General features: G+C 37.7%; 1 protein-coding gene across 4 annotated transcripts in view; it reads left to right on the top strand.

The window, feature by feature from the left end:
* brsk2b (BR serine/threonine kinase 2b) overlaps positions 1–16,165 on the top strand; it is a 953,061-nt gene that overhangs the window by 345,628 nt on the left and 591,268 nt on the right. The gene's annotated exons all lie outside the window — the stretch shown is intronic.

The raw sequence follows: 16,165 nt of genomic DNA, 5'->3' as shown, positions 1-16,165 counted from the left end.
CTGTATTTTAATGGGTTTCTCTCTCATTATCATTCACAGCTGAAACAAAATGAAAGGAGGCAGACTCTTTAACATTACTGTGGAATATCTTCTAAACAATGTAACAATGGAGGGACTTTATTCAGATTTTAGCAGCATTTTGGGATAGATTAAAGAAGGAAGCAGTAACAAGAATGGTCTAATTAGATATGAGCAGTTTTTATCTGAGGACTAAGCTTTCTCATATGATTGATATTGCAGTATAATCCCCTGACATCCATTAAGGCATAAAAATGTACAGCACAGAGCGAAGCCACTTACCCCTCACACCTGTGCTGGTTCTGGTTCCTCAACTGAATCTATCTACTCTAATCCCATTTTATGCCTCTTTCTCCAAGGGGTTAGGAAAGCTTTATCTCCAGCATACATCCTTGGCCCTGTTGTCAGTACGGTCACACACTCTAGCAGTTTAGTTCTGCTAATCACTAATATGATACCAATTTTATACAGTAAAAGATCTGTGTGCTCGACAGCATTTGGTAGTAATAGTAATCTAGCCTTTGAAGATTACTGTATTAAAGTTGAAATAACTTGTTTACAATTAACAATACTGATTTGATGCTTGAAACGTTTGATTTGGAAATGTTGTGAAGAATAATCTATATTTTGGAGGAAACAGTTCTTATGATTATGTTCTGAAAATTAATTTTTTCACTTGCGCTCCATTTTAGATTTGCTTTAGATTAGATTCTCTACAGTGTGGAAACAGGGCCTTCGGCCCAACAAGTCTACACCACCCCTCCAAAGAGAAACCCACCCAAACCCATTCCCCTACCCTATATTTACCCCTGACTAACACACCTAACACTATGGGCAATTTAGCATGGTCAATTCACCTGACCTGCACATCTTTGGACTGTGGAAGGAAACCGGAGCACCCGGAGAAAACCCAAGCAGACCTGGAGAATGTGCAAACTCCACACAGACAATCAGGAATCGAACCCAGGACCCTGGTGCTGTGAGGTTTTACTTCTGATCCTATATGCTTATTTAACTAAATTTAGTTTTATGCTAAAAACAGAAAATGCTTCACTATATTGAATTCAGAATTTATACCACTAGTTGTGGGAACTCCATAGTTCAAGATTTGAAAGTGAATGAGGAGGACAGATTCTGAATCAAATTTATCTGTTGTTAGATGTTTGGTTTCCCAGTGCTGTTAAATGTCAGACAGTTTAAATCTGTTTTATCTTGAATACATCATCTTTTTTTTAACCATAAGAAGTTGGAAAATTAAGTTAGCCCCACAGTTCATCAAAACTGAATGTATTTGTATTTGAACTTTTTGGACTTTGGGAAATCAGATCCAATTCATAGAAGAGACTAACTATAAAAAACAATTACCATTAAATAATGTGTTCCACTAACCACAAGTGGAGGTTTTGTACCATAAATTTGATCATGTTTCAGAGTGCAAGTGGTGCCACAGAATCTTGTCCCTTATCATATAATGCCATTTTTTAATCTTCAAAACAAAATATGATGTTATAATGATTGTAACATTAAAATAAAATCCTGGCTGTTTTTTATATGTAAAGAAACAAAGAAGTGTTTCTGTGAAATCATTCTAAGACAATATTCTAATTTGGTGCTCAGTGATGACCATAACCTGCTTGTGTTATCACCTGCATTGATATTTATATTATTCAAACCCCTCAACAATGTTATTCCAGTAACCTTCTCTGGTGGGGATGCATTGGGTTCTTTTTCTTTTGTTCTTTAATATTAGGTCCTTGCAATGAATTATGCCCTCTTTTATACATCAATTAGGATTCTCTTCCTGAGATCTGATTTTTCATGAGTTTTATATAATTACTGCTAACTTTGAAGAAGCTAATCTGTGTCTGGATTTGTCTCCAATTATAAGCAATTATTACCAAGTAACCTCCTAGACTTATTGGCTGCTGTCCTCTTCCAGCACCACTAATCCAGAATCTGGTTTCCAGCATCTGCAGTCATTGTTTTTACCTTTAGGATTAATGATCTTAGTACACTTCCTAGCAGAAAGTCATCTACCATTAATGCTGGATAGGAAAGGAAGGTCAAGTTTTGAGCTGTAATTTAAAATCTGAAACAATTGAACAACTGAACATTGTGTGCCACAAGGTCAGCACTTTTTAAAGCAAACCCAAATTCAGGTCCCAACCTAAATCTGTAATAAAATGGAATGAGATGGTCGTGTCATGTGGCTTTGGTTTACCCCAAGTGTAGTGTAAAGTCAATTGTGGTGTATATCAAGCTTACAAACTACTTAGGGAGTTCAGTGGATAGCTAACTTTCTGTAAACTTGCGAAACTGATTTGTACATTTGTAGAGAAAGGATTCTAATTTTTTTTCTCTCTAAACTTTCTAATTTTGTTTTTGTTTGTTGGAAAAGGGAAATCTGTGTCTCTACGCACTATTCTCTTATGAGTCAAACTATTAAAGTTTTAGCTTATTGGAAGTCAGGCAAAATAAATATGGTGAAGCCTGCCTGGAACCTGAAGTGCATTGTCAGTTCTCCCTAGATCTTCTGGCGCAGAGCTATGAATGCTGCCTTTGGACCATGAACATTCTGGCTGAAGTACTAAAATTACACAGCACTTGAATCCCACCAGTTTAACAAATGTACCTCAATCATTATTTCAGCTTCAGTTAAGTTTGAAAAACAGCAAGTAGAAAATGCAATTTAATAAAAGAATAATTGGATTCCAATATAATAGATAATTGAATGCACACACAGTCTGGTTTTGCTGCTTGTTGGTAACATTGGAGATTCTCCCTCACAGTTGATTGCATTTTGGTGTTTGATGCAAATGGATAGTTAAAATAAACTTATAAAAGATGTCTGAATTAAGAAGAATAATATAAATGTCTGCAGCTTATCCTTTTATTTGTCATAAACACACATGAGGTGCAACATTTCTCCAGTTCTGTTCACATTACACTGATTTATCCGCCAGCTTTGTAATTAGGTTTTTATCTTTCAATTGTATAAAGTTATTGTGATGTTTCCAAAATGCAGCTTCATTCTGAAAACAAAGTTATGATGTTCATGGCACTGTCCAACAAAATCTGTTTGAAATGCAGCATTCTTACTGAGCATTTATACAGCCTTTCTTGTATTGGATTGCTTTTGAAAGCACTCAGTGTATTGTGATCTCAACCAATCAGAAACAGGCAATCTGTGTCACGATGTCCTTATCAGACACTCCAACAGTGTATCAAACAATTGTCACAACTGAAGTTGGGAAAGTATATTTTCTTTCTCTCATTCTGTCACTCCATTGGGTACAACATATTTAAATGTATTAACTAGTTACTGATGGAATCAATTTTATGTTATCTATGTACTAGTTTCAGAATACAAAATATCTGTCGAGCACAATGTTGTCTTTTGAAGCAATTATTGATTTACTATGAAAAAAAGGCTTAATGAACAAAGATGAAAACTGATTAACATTCAGTTCCATATATGGAAATGTAAAGATTAACCCTCCTAAATAGCCTGATGTATTCTTATGCAAGCTAGTTAAAGGGGATAAAGAAGCAACTTTCCCGCTAAGATGAAAGAAACACATTGGCCAAATAATTGTTAATTTTTGAAGAGAAATGATTAGATATGAAATGTTCTAGATGGCTTTTGATCTGTCATCCTGGAACCCAAACAGATGTCACTAGACACATCTGGTTGTCACTGGGTGCTTTTAGAAACAGTTTGTTCTGGTGATATTGAGAGGAAGTCTTCCAAAGCTTCTCAGGAGTATAACTATACCTCTCAAGAGTTTTCTCAAAGTTGTGAAAGGATAAATCAGATGTAGCAAACTGTGTCCCAACTGATTTTTCCAAGCAATATTCAGCAATAACAAAAATCACCCCATAAACTTATTCACATGAGTTCTTGCTGAAAAAACCCAGCAGTTTTATAGTTTACAGGACTTTGCAGATTTACTTAGCTTCATTTTCTCTGCCTGTAAGTTTTTTAGTTTTTTAAAATATCCAAATTGTTCTTCCACCAATAACTCTTTAAAGTCCAGGCAGCACTCAACTTTACAAATAAATCAATTTCCATAATTTTCTAAATATAACCTTCCAAAAAAACAATTATACCTTCATACCATAACCAATGCCTGCATTGTTGCCAACAAAAGCATAATGAATGGTCATTTCTTGGTTAGCTATGCAGTGTTTGAGGCAAAGTAGTATTAGAAGTGTCAGATAAAAATTGTTAGGCAGTGTTCAAAAGGAAATGTAAATTTTATGCTGAATGCACACAGTTCTAAATGACGTATTGCTATAGTCAGCAAGAAAATTTAAAGTCAACATTAAATTGCACCATTTCACATTTGGAGCTATAGCTTTTTATTATGCAATTGTCTGTGCTTAGCAGAAAATGTGAGGTTTTCTGAGTATAATTTTCCATGAAACATTAGACTGTGCACTTTTATTTATTTTTTTGGAATTTGAATGAACCTGACTCAATGTTTACCTGTTGCAATTATAATTTGACTTTAGACACAACCAAGAGACAATTCAATAGTAACTTTCAAGAGGGTGCAGGATAAAAAGTTGAAGAAGAAAAACTGTATGTTTAACATGGGACAGAAATAGTCAGAGACCTCCATAATTTATAACTGCATAATCAAATAATGTATTTTTCATAGTTCTTGTTGCAGACTCCCTCTGCTGGTACAAGTATATTTGATAGTTTGGAGCAAGTAAAATGTATGTTTCCATTTTCAGTATGTGTAGGAAAAGTGAGAGTGGAATGAATTGGATTGCACTTTTAAAAAAAACTGGCATTTGACAATATGCTACATATTAACCTATTATTCTACGATATGGTTCTGTAATTTTTATGCTGTTCAGCAACACTCCCGAGGAACTTAACATTAAGTGTACAAGTCCTGCCTTGATTTGCTTTTCCAAAATGCAGCACCTCACATTTACCTAAATTAAACTCCATCTGCAACTCCTCAGCTCATTGGCCCATCTGATCAAGATCTGTTGAATTCTGAGGTAACCTTCTTCGCTGTCCACTTTACCTATAATTTTAGTGTCACCCTGCATACTTAGTAACCATACTTCGTATGCTCACATCCAAATCATTGATGAAAAGCAGCAGAGCCAGCACCAATCCTTGAGGCATACCACTGGTCACAGGCCTCCAGTCTGAAAACAACCCTCCACCATCACCCTCTGTCTTCTACCTTTGAACCAGTTCTATATTCAAGTAGCTAGTTCTGCCTGTATTCCATGTGATCTAATCTTGCTCACCAATCTACCATAAGAAAGTTTGCCTTAGTGAGCGCCTTAGTGAAGCCCAAATAGATCACATCCGTGATTCTGCCCTCATCAATCCCAAAAAACTCTTGAAATAGAGGCACAATTTCAAAATTTGCAGATGATATTTAGTTTAAAACATTGTAAAACTTGAGGCTGACAGTATAGATCTTCTTTACATTGGTGGAATGGATGGGCAGGTGGCAGATGAAGTTTGATGTGGAGAAACATGATGTCATTTATTTTGTTAGGAAGAACCTCTTTTATCCACTACTCCAAAGGGTGTGCACTTGATTGAAAGCAGCTCTTTAATTATTATTTTTTCACTCCCTGTACTTAATGGAAATTGGACTAGCCATGTAAACATTGCAGCTATAAAAGCAGATCAGAAGCTGGAAATTCTACAGTGAACAACTCACTTCCTAATTCCCCAAAATCTGTTCATGATCTCCAAGACACATGACAAGAGTGTAATGGAAAGCTTCCACTTCCCTGGATGAGTACAACAACAATGGTGCTTAGAAACTTGATAACCTCCATGAGAAAACAGTGCAATGGATTTGATATCCATCCAGCACCCTCAGCACACACACTCGCCTCTACTGACAGACAGTGCTAACAATGTGTACCATATACAAGATACGCTTTCCAAATCTGTGATCCTTACCATCTGGAAGCACATGAACAGCAATTATGTCGGAGCACCAAGCCTGAAAATTCCCTTCTAAGTTGCACTCCCTGATTTGGAACTATATCATTGTTCACAATTGCTATGGCAAAACCCTGCAACTCTCTAGCAGCAATACGAAAGTATGTGTATCATCTGAACTGTAGCAATTAAGCAGGTAACACTATCACCATGGCTCAAGGGCAATTAGAGATGGTTGAAAAATGGTGACCTTGCCCACTGACACCCCAAGACCAGATGAGAGGAAAAAGAAACTTCTGATCGTACAACTTATAATGACAACTTGTATTTTTAGGATAACTTACTTGCACCAAGTACAGATGAACATTGCATCTGCTGAGCTTCCTTGTTGAATCTCGAAGCAGTCAAGCATTACATTTACCAACTCCTTTGATAAATGAGTTGGGCTTTGCTGGTTTATGTTGAATTGATTGCTTGGAAAATACAAGTACATTGAAGTAACTTGCTGTTTTGAGTACTCCATATTTCTTTCTAGACTTAAACTTCATTTTCTACACTATAGCCAATGGTGAATTTAGCTGCATTTCCATTATATTAGCTTTAACTGAGTTTTTTTTTCCTGAAATTTATCCTCTAAACCCTCTGTACTTCCCAGTTGTCCCTGAGATATACAGGTGTGTCACCTCCTTTTCTACTGCTGCTTTCCTCTTCAAACACCCGATTATTTGTGTTATTTAACTTAATTTCAGTCATCTAGATGCTGTCACTCCTCTGATCATTTACCTTGGTTCTGATTTGTTGATATTCTGCCTCAGTGGTGCTGTGCTCTATGTTTTGTGTGAAAATTTATCTTTTATCCTGTCATTAAGTAAATCAGACTGATTTGGTGCTGCAAGCCACAGTACTATATCTTATTTCCGTCAAGGAAAATAACTTTTAAAACTGGCTTTGATAAGAAAATGAAGATGAATGTAATTGAAATTTTCAAAATTTCAGTTTTGACCGATTCCATGTAAAATATGTTTTTTAAGTGTAATCATTCCTTAGTTGCCTTTCTGGAAAGAGCACTGTTTCTGGAACACCCCTATGATGTATTGCAGAAAAGTATACATGTCTGTGTATAAGCTAATAATGTTGTCATTCCTGTTATTTTTAATAATCACAGTGCTGATTATTAGGCAATGATTTAATCATTCCAGTTTAATCCCAAATCTAATCAGATAATTATGGTCTGCTTTCTGTGAAACATGCTGGAAAATAGTATCACAAAGCTAGCACCTTTTTTTTCTGAGAGCTGTTCCTTGGCTCAAGTTGACTCCATCCTTGATTTTTTGTCAGAGGGGCAATAGACCGGGCCGGACTCCGATATTTCTGGTTTGGTACTGAGCTGAAAAGGATTTTGAGAGGCCTTTTTGTTTATATGTTAACAGATAAGAGTTCAGGCCAAAGTGGTCATGCTTTAGAAGTGACCTGTATAAACAGAGGGGAGTGGTCAGCTCTCTAGCTGAGCTGAGCTGAGCTGACCTGTTTTAGTTCAGTCTGAACTGGGAGGTTCAGCAGGGAGCTATGTGGAAACTCTCTTTCTTTTCTGTCCTTTAACTTCAACCTGTAAGCAGGTATTCCATTTATACTCTAAAGGGAGTTTGCTTATTGGGACTGTTGTGTGTTTTTAAAACAGCATAATTAAGTCTAGCTGGATAGGTTGAGTTCTGTAGGGGTCCTTTATTCTGTTCTTGTGTTTCATTGTGTAATTTTGTGAATAAATTTTCTGTTTTAAATTCTACTAGTTAACCTAGCTATCTTACTCTGGATAATTTTCACTGTACACTTAGCGAAACAAATTGCAAAGTTAGATTAGGTTCCCTACAGTGTGGAAACAGGCCCTTCAGCCCTACAAGTCCACACCGACCCTCCAAAGAGCAACCCACCCATTCCCCTATATTTACCCATGAGTAATCCACCTAACACTGGACAATTTAGCATGGCCAATTCACCTTTCCTGCATATCTTTGGACCGTGGGAGGAAACCGGCGCACCTGGAGGAAACCCATGCAAACACGGGGACAACATGCAAACTCCACACAGACAGTTGCCTGAGCCAGGAATTGAACTTGGGTCTCTGGCGCTGTGAGGCAGCAGTGCTAACCACTGAGCCACCGTGCTGCCCCTCAGGTCTAGGGATGCCTGCTTAAGAATGTTTTGAGTGGTCTAGCCTGGTCCATAACAATAGTTTGTCAACATACTGCACCTTTTGATAGCAATACCAATACATTTCTCTTTCACAATTGTCAGACTTAACAGGCTGTTCAGCATTGGTGTATGGACACGACACAGTTATTAACCTGGCAATTACAGTATGCCATTATATGCAAATTAGAATGAACACTGCCTTGAATTCCAGCTGTACATAGGTGTAATCTGCCTGTTGTATTAACGCATGTACTCTTTTAAAATGAATATTTTGGTCGTGAATTAAAGTTTAAATATATTCTAAAAAATCTTAGTTCTGTCACAAAAATAGCTGCTATACATATTATATGTTTAGATTTAAGTTTGAATAATCTGAACAAGACAGTAATGTAATCTTTGTTCTGTTAATAGGATAGGAGGTGGTTTAAATGTTTAAGTATTGGAAAACAGAATCTTCTGTCTTTGTTAATTCCCAAGGACAAAAGCCATCTTTCCTGGCAGCTTAGGCTGGACCAGACTACTTGTAATCTTACTGCTACCTTTGACTCCTGAGATAATCTCGGGTTCACATCCACATGTTCAATAATACATCTGTTTCCAAGTCTGTAGCATTGTCTTTCTCCTTTTCTAAGACAATTTTAAAAATCTAGGAGAAAATGAGGACTGCAGATGCTGGAGATCAGTCAAAAAATGTGGCGCTGAAAAAGGAATGATGAAGGGCTTATGCCTGAAACATCAATTCTCCTGCTCCTCGGACGCTGCTTGACCTGCTGTGCTTTTCCAGTGCCACACTTTTCAATCCTCTTTACTCACTCTACCAGTACAAAGGCTCTAAACTTCTCTCTGAAATCTCACACTCTATCTCTGCTTCCGTCTCCACTTCACACAGTTCATGCTGTGCCACTCTAACTATTGTCTACAACTTCTTCCCTCACTTTCTGTCATCCACGCCAACTCCTGACACCACTAACACTGCCCGCTCACTCACTCAGGACATCTGCACCTGATGCAAAGGAAATAGTTGTGTAGCCCACTTTCATCTCTGTCTCATTCCAGGAGACAAAGGGTAGAAAGAGTCGACAGTGTGCTGCCTGACATTCAGCTCCTAACCCCTTCTGAGGAGAGTATCCTGACTTTGACCACTCCAAGTTGCTAACTGACTGTGTCCAAGCCCCTTATAAAAGGCTACCCTTGACTTTCTGGGCTGGGACCTCCCCCCTCCTCTGAGCAAAAGCTATATCGCTTGACTTGACCTGAGGACTGCTGATAACCATAACAAGTGTCCTGGCTTTGTGTCTGTGTGCTAAACAGCAAGGCAACACACAGGTAATACAAGCCTGGTATCGCTAGCAAAGGGGCAAGGTGAGGCAAGGCACAGATGCTGTGATCATCTGGGTTGACGCAACATGATTGAGGACTAAGGCAGCAACTTTGCAGCCAAGAGACTTTTCCTGGGCCGTAATTATGTTAAAGCAAGGGCAGCTGCCATTGTACCCTGAAGTCCAGCACTGAAGTGCAGAGCATGCTATAAGTGGATTGGTAATGTGCCACAATGGATTGGAGAGACTGGCACATGTCAAATGCCAATCTGTGGACATGGTGAGTGTAGCCTGGTGCTAGTGGATGGTGCCCTGAGATGGTTTGAATGGTGATCATTATGGAGGCTCTTCACAGTCAGCAGTGAGTCGAAGTCGCCCAGTAACTCTGCTGGCTTCCATTTCAAGAATTCTCAGCATCTCATTTGCTTGCAGTAGACAATAGGATAGAAAGCTGTATGTTACTGAGGTGAGATCTGCAATTTAAGAAGGTTTTTAACAAGCAATAATCCCCCTTTAATAGTCAACTTACTGTTACCTCTTGAAATTCTTACCTCCACGCCCCAACTTAGCTAAATTATGCAGTAGGTTGATCCTGATGTTAAGCTGGGCCTTGTTGGGTGTCTTGTGTAAATCTACCATGTTTCTTGTCACAGCCTGTGTCATTTAGGGTTCTTTATGATTCCCAAAATTATAGGAAGGTCATGTACTGATTAAGAAATAAATAGTTTTATTGTCAATTATCTATTTACATCTAAATTTTAAAATGGTTGTGTTTCTACATAGATATAAAGGCAATGTTTTTCTGGTTGCTGTGGAAAGGAATGTAATGGAAGTTATGTTGAGATCACAGAGATTGTTTTCTTGATAAAACTTATAAAGAATCTTTGGGTCATTTCATTAAGTTGTCATTTTGTGTTGTTAAAAACACTTTATAAATGCAAACTGTTGAAGGCAAAGATGAGATTTCTTAGGTGTTTAAAATCCTGAAGGGTTCATATGGAGTAAATAAAGAAAAAACTATATTACTAAAGATTGAAGGATGAATGACCAGAGAGTGTAAATTTAAAGCAATTGGCAAAAAAAAGTAGAGGTGCCATGTAGAAAACAGACTGTTCTATGTAGCTAGTGGTTAAGTTTGAAATGCACTGCTAGATAATGAGGTGGACACAGTTTCAACAGCAGACTTCAATAAGAAATTGAATAACTATGAAAAGAAGAGAACTGTTGAAACGTATTTGGTAAAAGCACCAACAAGTGAAACTAACATGATTGCTGTTCAAAAAAAGTAGAGTAAACTTAATGAACTAAATGGCTCCCTTCTCTACTCTACTATTCTGAGTACCTGTTTAACAAATGAATACGACTACCCAGGTTGTGAATTATTCTACGAGATGTGAAAAATTCTAAATTTTCACTTGTACATTTCTGAGTCTCTCTTTTTGTGAATCTCTAAATCTAATTCTTTTAATCCAATTCTTCTTTTCCTCTTTCTTCATCTCATTTGGATTTGGTATTTAGACACTGTAATTCACCCTCATTCTCAAACCTCCTCCAGCTATTTCTGTATCATTAAATTTTATTCCCTCGGAAAATATAATCTGTATTGTTATTCACCAAGATCTAGGATGCTGTGTTGTCCTTGCTACGTCATAATCAGTTTGCATGTCGTCTTTTGGGCAAAAAGTATTTGAAACCTAAACATGTTCAAATTAATCTAATAAATCTAACCAACTCACACATTGGACTACACATTGACAAAATAAGCCATTTCACATCTGTTCAATTAGATGAATTGTTCTTTCTAAGCATTTGAGTGAACTGTACCTTAAGGTTCCAAACTCAGTTCCATCTCAAAACAATTACGGATAAAGGTACATTTTGATCTCTGGGGTTGTGTCAAAATGGTTCAAACACCTCAGTCATATTTGTATTAAACTTTGCTTGGCCTAATTTGAGCTGCTTAAAAGCACCACATCTGTAATGGTGAATTAGATCATAGTGGCAGATGAGTATTAGAATAATCCACATTTTAAACATAAATTTCACGCTGGCATGCAGAATGAGGTTTTACTAAATCCCTTTACTCATTGGCCTCAAAGTTCCAAAGATCAGGTGAAGCTCAGGAAAATATTTTATTTAATTTTAACTTTATTGAATCTTGTATTTGGCATTGTTGGTGCAAGCATTTTCCCCTCTGCATTCCTCAAGCAATGTAGCAATAAATCTTAGAGACACAATTGTTTTCATGATGTGGCAGAGCTTTAAGAAGAGCTCTGCTATTTAATTCATTCTGTGGTTTGAGTGTGTGTGTGTGTGTGTGAGTGAGTTAGTGTTAGTTATTTGTATCCATTTGCTATTTTTTCCAGCAACACCACCTTTCATGTATCACTTTCTACAATCTGCTAGTCAGACCTCCATTAGGGGTATCTGCTTTTGTCTTAACAAGCTTCAGTAGCCTTTGGGTCTGTACTTCTCACTATCATTACCTGTGTCAATATCCATAGGCATGTATGAAATAACTGGTGAAGAGATAGCTAGACCTAGCACTTCTGGTCATTAGCACCATTATGAATAGCTCGGCATTAAGGATATGACAGCGAGTCACATATGATACGTGACCTGCAGAATATAACTGATCATGCCTATCCATAGCAACTGAAAGATTAAGACAAATGATTAGTCCTCTGGGTAAAGTTACAAGGCAGTTCAGTTGATTTTGATACCATGGGCAGATAAAAAGTGCTGTTGTAGCAATAGAAGTCCTGTGGCTACAAGGTCAGGTCAGAAGCTGGGGATTGAGGCAAAAAACCTCCTTCTCACTCCCCAAAGCTTGTCTAGCATCAAAAATGCACACTTCAGGATTGTGAAGAAATATTCTATACACTCTTGGATGAGTGCAGCTTCATTTATACTGACATCTCACATCATTCAGGACAAGGCCACTCACTTGATTAGCACTCCAATCAACAATGTAAACGTTGACTTCTTCCTCAATCAACACACAATGGCAGAAGTGTGTATCAGACACAAGATGTGAGGCAGCAACTTATTAAAGCTCCGTCCACAGCTCCTTTGAAGCCTATGACATCCTACCAGCTGGAAGGACAAGGCTAATAGACACAAGACCCCTACACGTTCCTCTGTAAGTTATCTACAATCCTGACTTTGAACATAGATTGTCATTCCCTCACTGTCACTGGGTCAAAATTCTAGAAATCCCTTTTTAGCAGCATTGCGGGTGCCCTTATACTAGATGGATTGTGATAGGTCATAATTTTCAAGGACAATCAAGGATGTGCAACAAATGTTAGTTGCCAGTGTTGTCTGCAAACCATGAAATCCTTTTTTTTTAACAAAAGAGCTTGCTTGCATAAAATATGAACAGTTTTGTCTTGATGTGACAGTATTAATTACTGCCATTTGACTGCAGCAGCTTCTGATGTGATTTCAGACAAACACTGAAATTTCCTTTGTAATGACCATATGATTCACTTTGCAGAACAAGATGGGAACAGACGTCCTTGCCCCCCTCTTGGGTTTAAAGGCTTTGGTTGATGAAAATAGATCAAACCAAAGGCTGTTATTTTTGAGCTAATCTGTTATTTCATATGAAAGTAAGAAACTCTCTGTATTGATATGGAGTGTCACCTCAAAGGCCTTCTCAGATTCAATTGTCCCTTAAATGATGCCTTTTATGATATTTATATTGTAGCCTCCTTCTGTAACCTCTCCTTGTAACCTCCTTCTGTCTTATCACTGAGATACCTGTGTTCTTTTAATTCTGACTTTTTGCACCTTCTCATTTTTAATCTTTTCACCATTGGTGGCCATGTCTTCAGCATCTTAACTGTTAAGCTTTTGAAATTCCCTCCTAAACCTTTCAGCCTCTCTCCTTTCTCCTTTTATGATGTCCCTTAAAACTTACTACTTTGACAAAATTTTTGATCACATACTCTAATATCATCTTATGTAGCTCAGTGTTAAATTTTATTTGGTAACACTGATGTGAAGTGATATTAGATGCTTTACTACCTGAATAGCAGTTTACATTTATTTATCCTTTTGTATGGAGACAGCAATTTGCAACACTGAATCTGGAGCAAGGAGTTTCATCCTTGAAAATATCTTGAGCAATAAGGTAAGCAAACTTTATGAATATAAATCCAATTCTGATAGCAGTATTTTTATTGAAAATCTAGAAGTCAAGTCATTGTGTGAAAGATATTCCAGTCGAGAGAAGATTTGCTTCTCTTATTAGTTCGTTCTCACTGATGATTCATGAGTCCATAACGTTGAGTGCACATTATTATGTGAGTACTTTTCACTGTTTGAGGTGCTGTACTTAAACTTGAGTTTCATATCTTCAACTACTTGAATACAGGAAAGATTTATTTGGTTTAAACCATCTCTGCTAGATGAAAGATTGGAAATTCCAACTTGCACAATACAAGTAATACAGGGAGAACTAACTATTTGGATACAGAACTGGCTTAAAAGTAGAAGACGCAGGATGGTGGTGGAGGATTGATTTTCAGACTGGAAGCCTATGACCAGTGGAATGCCATGAGGATCGGTGCTGGGTCCACTACTTTTCATTAATTATATAAATGATTTGGATGTGAGCATAAGAGGTATAGTTAGTAAGTTTGCAGATTACACCAAAATTAGAGGTGTAGTGGACAGCGAAGATACAACAGGATCTAGATCAGATGGGCCAATGGGCTGAGAAGTGGCAGATGGAATTTAATTTAGATAAATGCAAGGTGTTGCATTTTGGAAAAGCAAATCTTAGCAGGACTTACACATAATGAGTCCTGATAGGCTTTTGCCCGAAACGTCGATATTCCTGCTCCTCGGATGCTGCCTGATCGGCTGTGCTTTTCCAGCACCACTCTAGTCTAGACTCTGATTTCCAGCATCTGCAGTCCTCACTTTTGCCTTATACGCTTAATAGTAAGATCCACAGGAGTGTTGCTGAAGTGGAGTTGTAGGTAGATAGGATAGTGAAGAAGGTATTTGGTTTGCTTTCCTTTATTGGTCAGAGTATTGAGTACAGAAGTTGAGAGGTCATGTTGCGACTGTACAGGACGTTGGTTAGGCCACTGTTGGAATATTGCGTGCAATTCTGGTCTCCTTCCTATCAGAAGGATGTTGTGAAACTTGAAAAAGTTCAGAAAAGATATACAAGGATGTTGCCAGGGTTGGAGGGAGAGGTTGAATAGGCTGGGGCTGTTTTCCCTGTGGTGGGAGAGTCCAGAACTACAGGGCATAGGTTTAGGGTGAGAGGGGAAAGATATCAAAGAGACCTAAGGGGCAACGTTTTCCTGTAGAGGGTGGTACGTGTATAGAATGAGCTGCCAGAGGAGGTGGCGGAGGCTGATACAATTGTAACATTTAAAAGCATCTGGATGGGCATATGAATAGGAAGGGTTTGGAGGGATATGGGCTGGATGCTGGCACGTGGGACTGGATTGCGTTGGGATATCTGGTCGGCATGGATGAGTTGGACCGGAGGGTCTGTTTCTGTGTTGTACATCTCTATGACTCTCTGATTCTAATTCAAATAAATTTGAGAAAAAATTTAACAAATACAATTAAACTAGAGCGATTATTGTTAAGAATTCACTAAACATCGCCATGACAACCCACTAGAGTTCAGATAATGTATAGGGAAAGAGACTGAATCATATTTTACAGCTGCAACCGACCATCTTCCATTGTCAAGTTCAACAGTATATATATTTAGAATGTGCAGATATTTAATTTGTGAATATTTGTGCCAGGTGGTTAATGGTTGCTATTACACAAGGACCAGAAATAACTTGGAGATTTTAATGATTTATATTGTGTGCATGAATGATCTTGACAGGGAGCAATGATGTGTAAAAGACGAGCAACTAACCATGTGAATGCCACAGGACCTTGCCACAAGTGGTATTTTTCTTCACGGTACTGCCTTCTGGAAATGCTGGTTGTGTTTTTTTTTTCTTTTCCACTCAGTCCTACAATTGAAATTGCACTCCTTTTGTTTTATTTGTACACTCTTCTGTGAAGCATTGGGAAGCCTCCGAGCTTGAGGTTGCCAAGCAACCCATTCTACTCATGTCACACTTTAATTGGATGCTTAAAAGAAAGAAATACGTAAACAGTTGTGTCTCGCTGTACCATGTTGTTGAAATGTCTCAAAGTACTTAACACAATGACTTCTGTAGTGTAGTGACAGTTTGCTAACAAAGAAGGCCTCATGGTGACTCGTTAAATATTTTTGTTTTTCCACTGTATGGATGCTCCTGGCTTCCCTACTGGAGGGATTTTCTAATTATAATTATCCCAACTGTGAATATCCTAAAGGAGAATGTTTGTTTGTTTGTTTGTTAGTTTTTAGAATTACCATTTGTGCAGAAAAAACAAATTCTAGAAGTGTTTATTGACCTTCGTTGCTTGTGTGTTCCAGTCTTGCTGTTTGGCCTTGGTCCATGTGTGTATTGTTGTGGGAATGGTTTAAATTTACTACTGGTATAGATATAATTTATTAATCGGGGCAGTAAACTGGTGAGTGCTGGTAATTGCAGATGTTCTGGTTTATAAATCTAAAGTGATCAAAACTTTCACCTCTGCACAAATCAGGCATTCTTTTCCCTTCACCATTTCTGTGAAATCCATTAAATAGTTAGGTTTGAGGTATTAAATTTTATTCAAAAGTCCT

This window comes from Chiloscyllium punctatum, chromosome 22 (genome assembly GCF_047496795.1).
Source record: "Chiloscyllium punctatum isolate Juve2018m chromosome 22, sChiPun1.3, whole genome shotgun sequence".
NCBI classification, from domain to species: Eukaryota; Metazoa; Chordata; class Chondrichthyes; order Orectolobiformes; family Hemiscylliidae; genus Chiloscyllium; species Chiloscyllium punctatum.
Note: the sequence above shows the minus strand (reverse complement) of the source record. Positions and strands in the feature narration are given on the sequence as shown.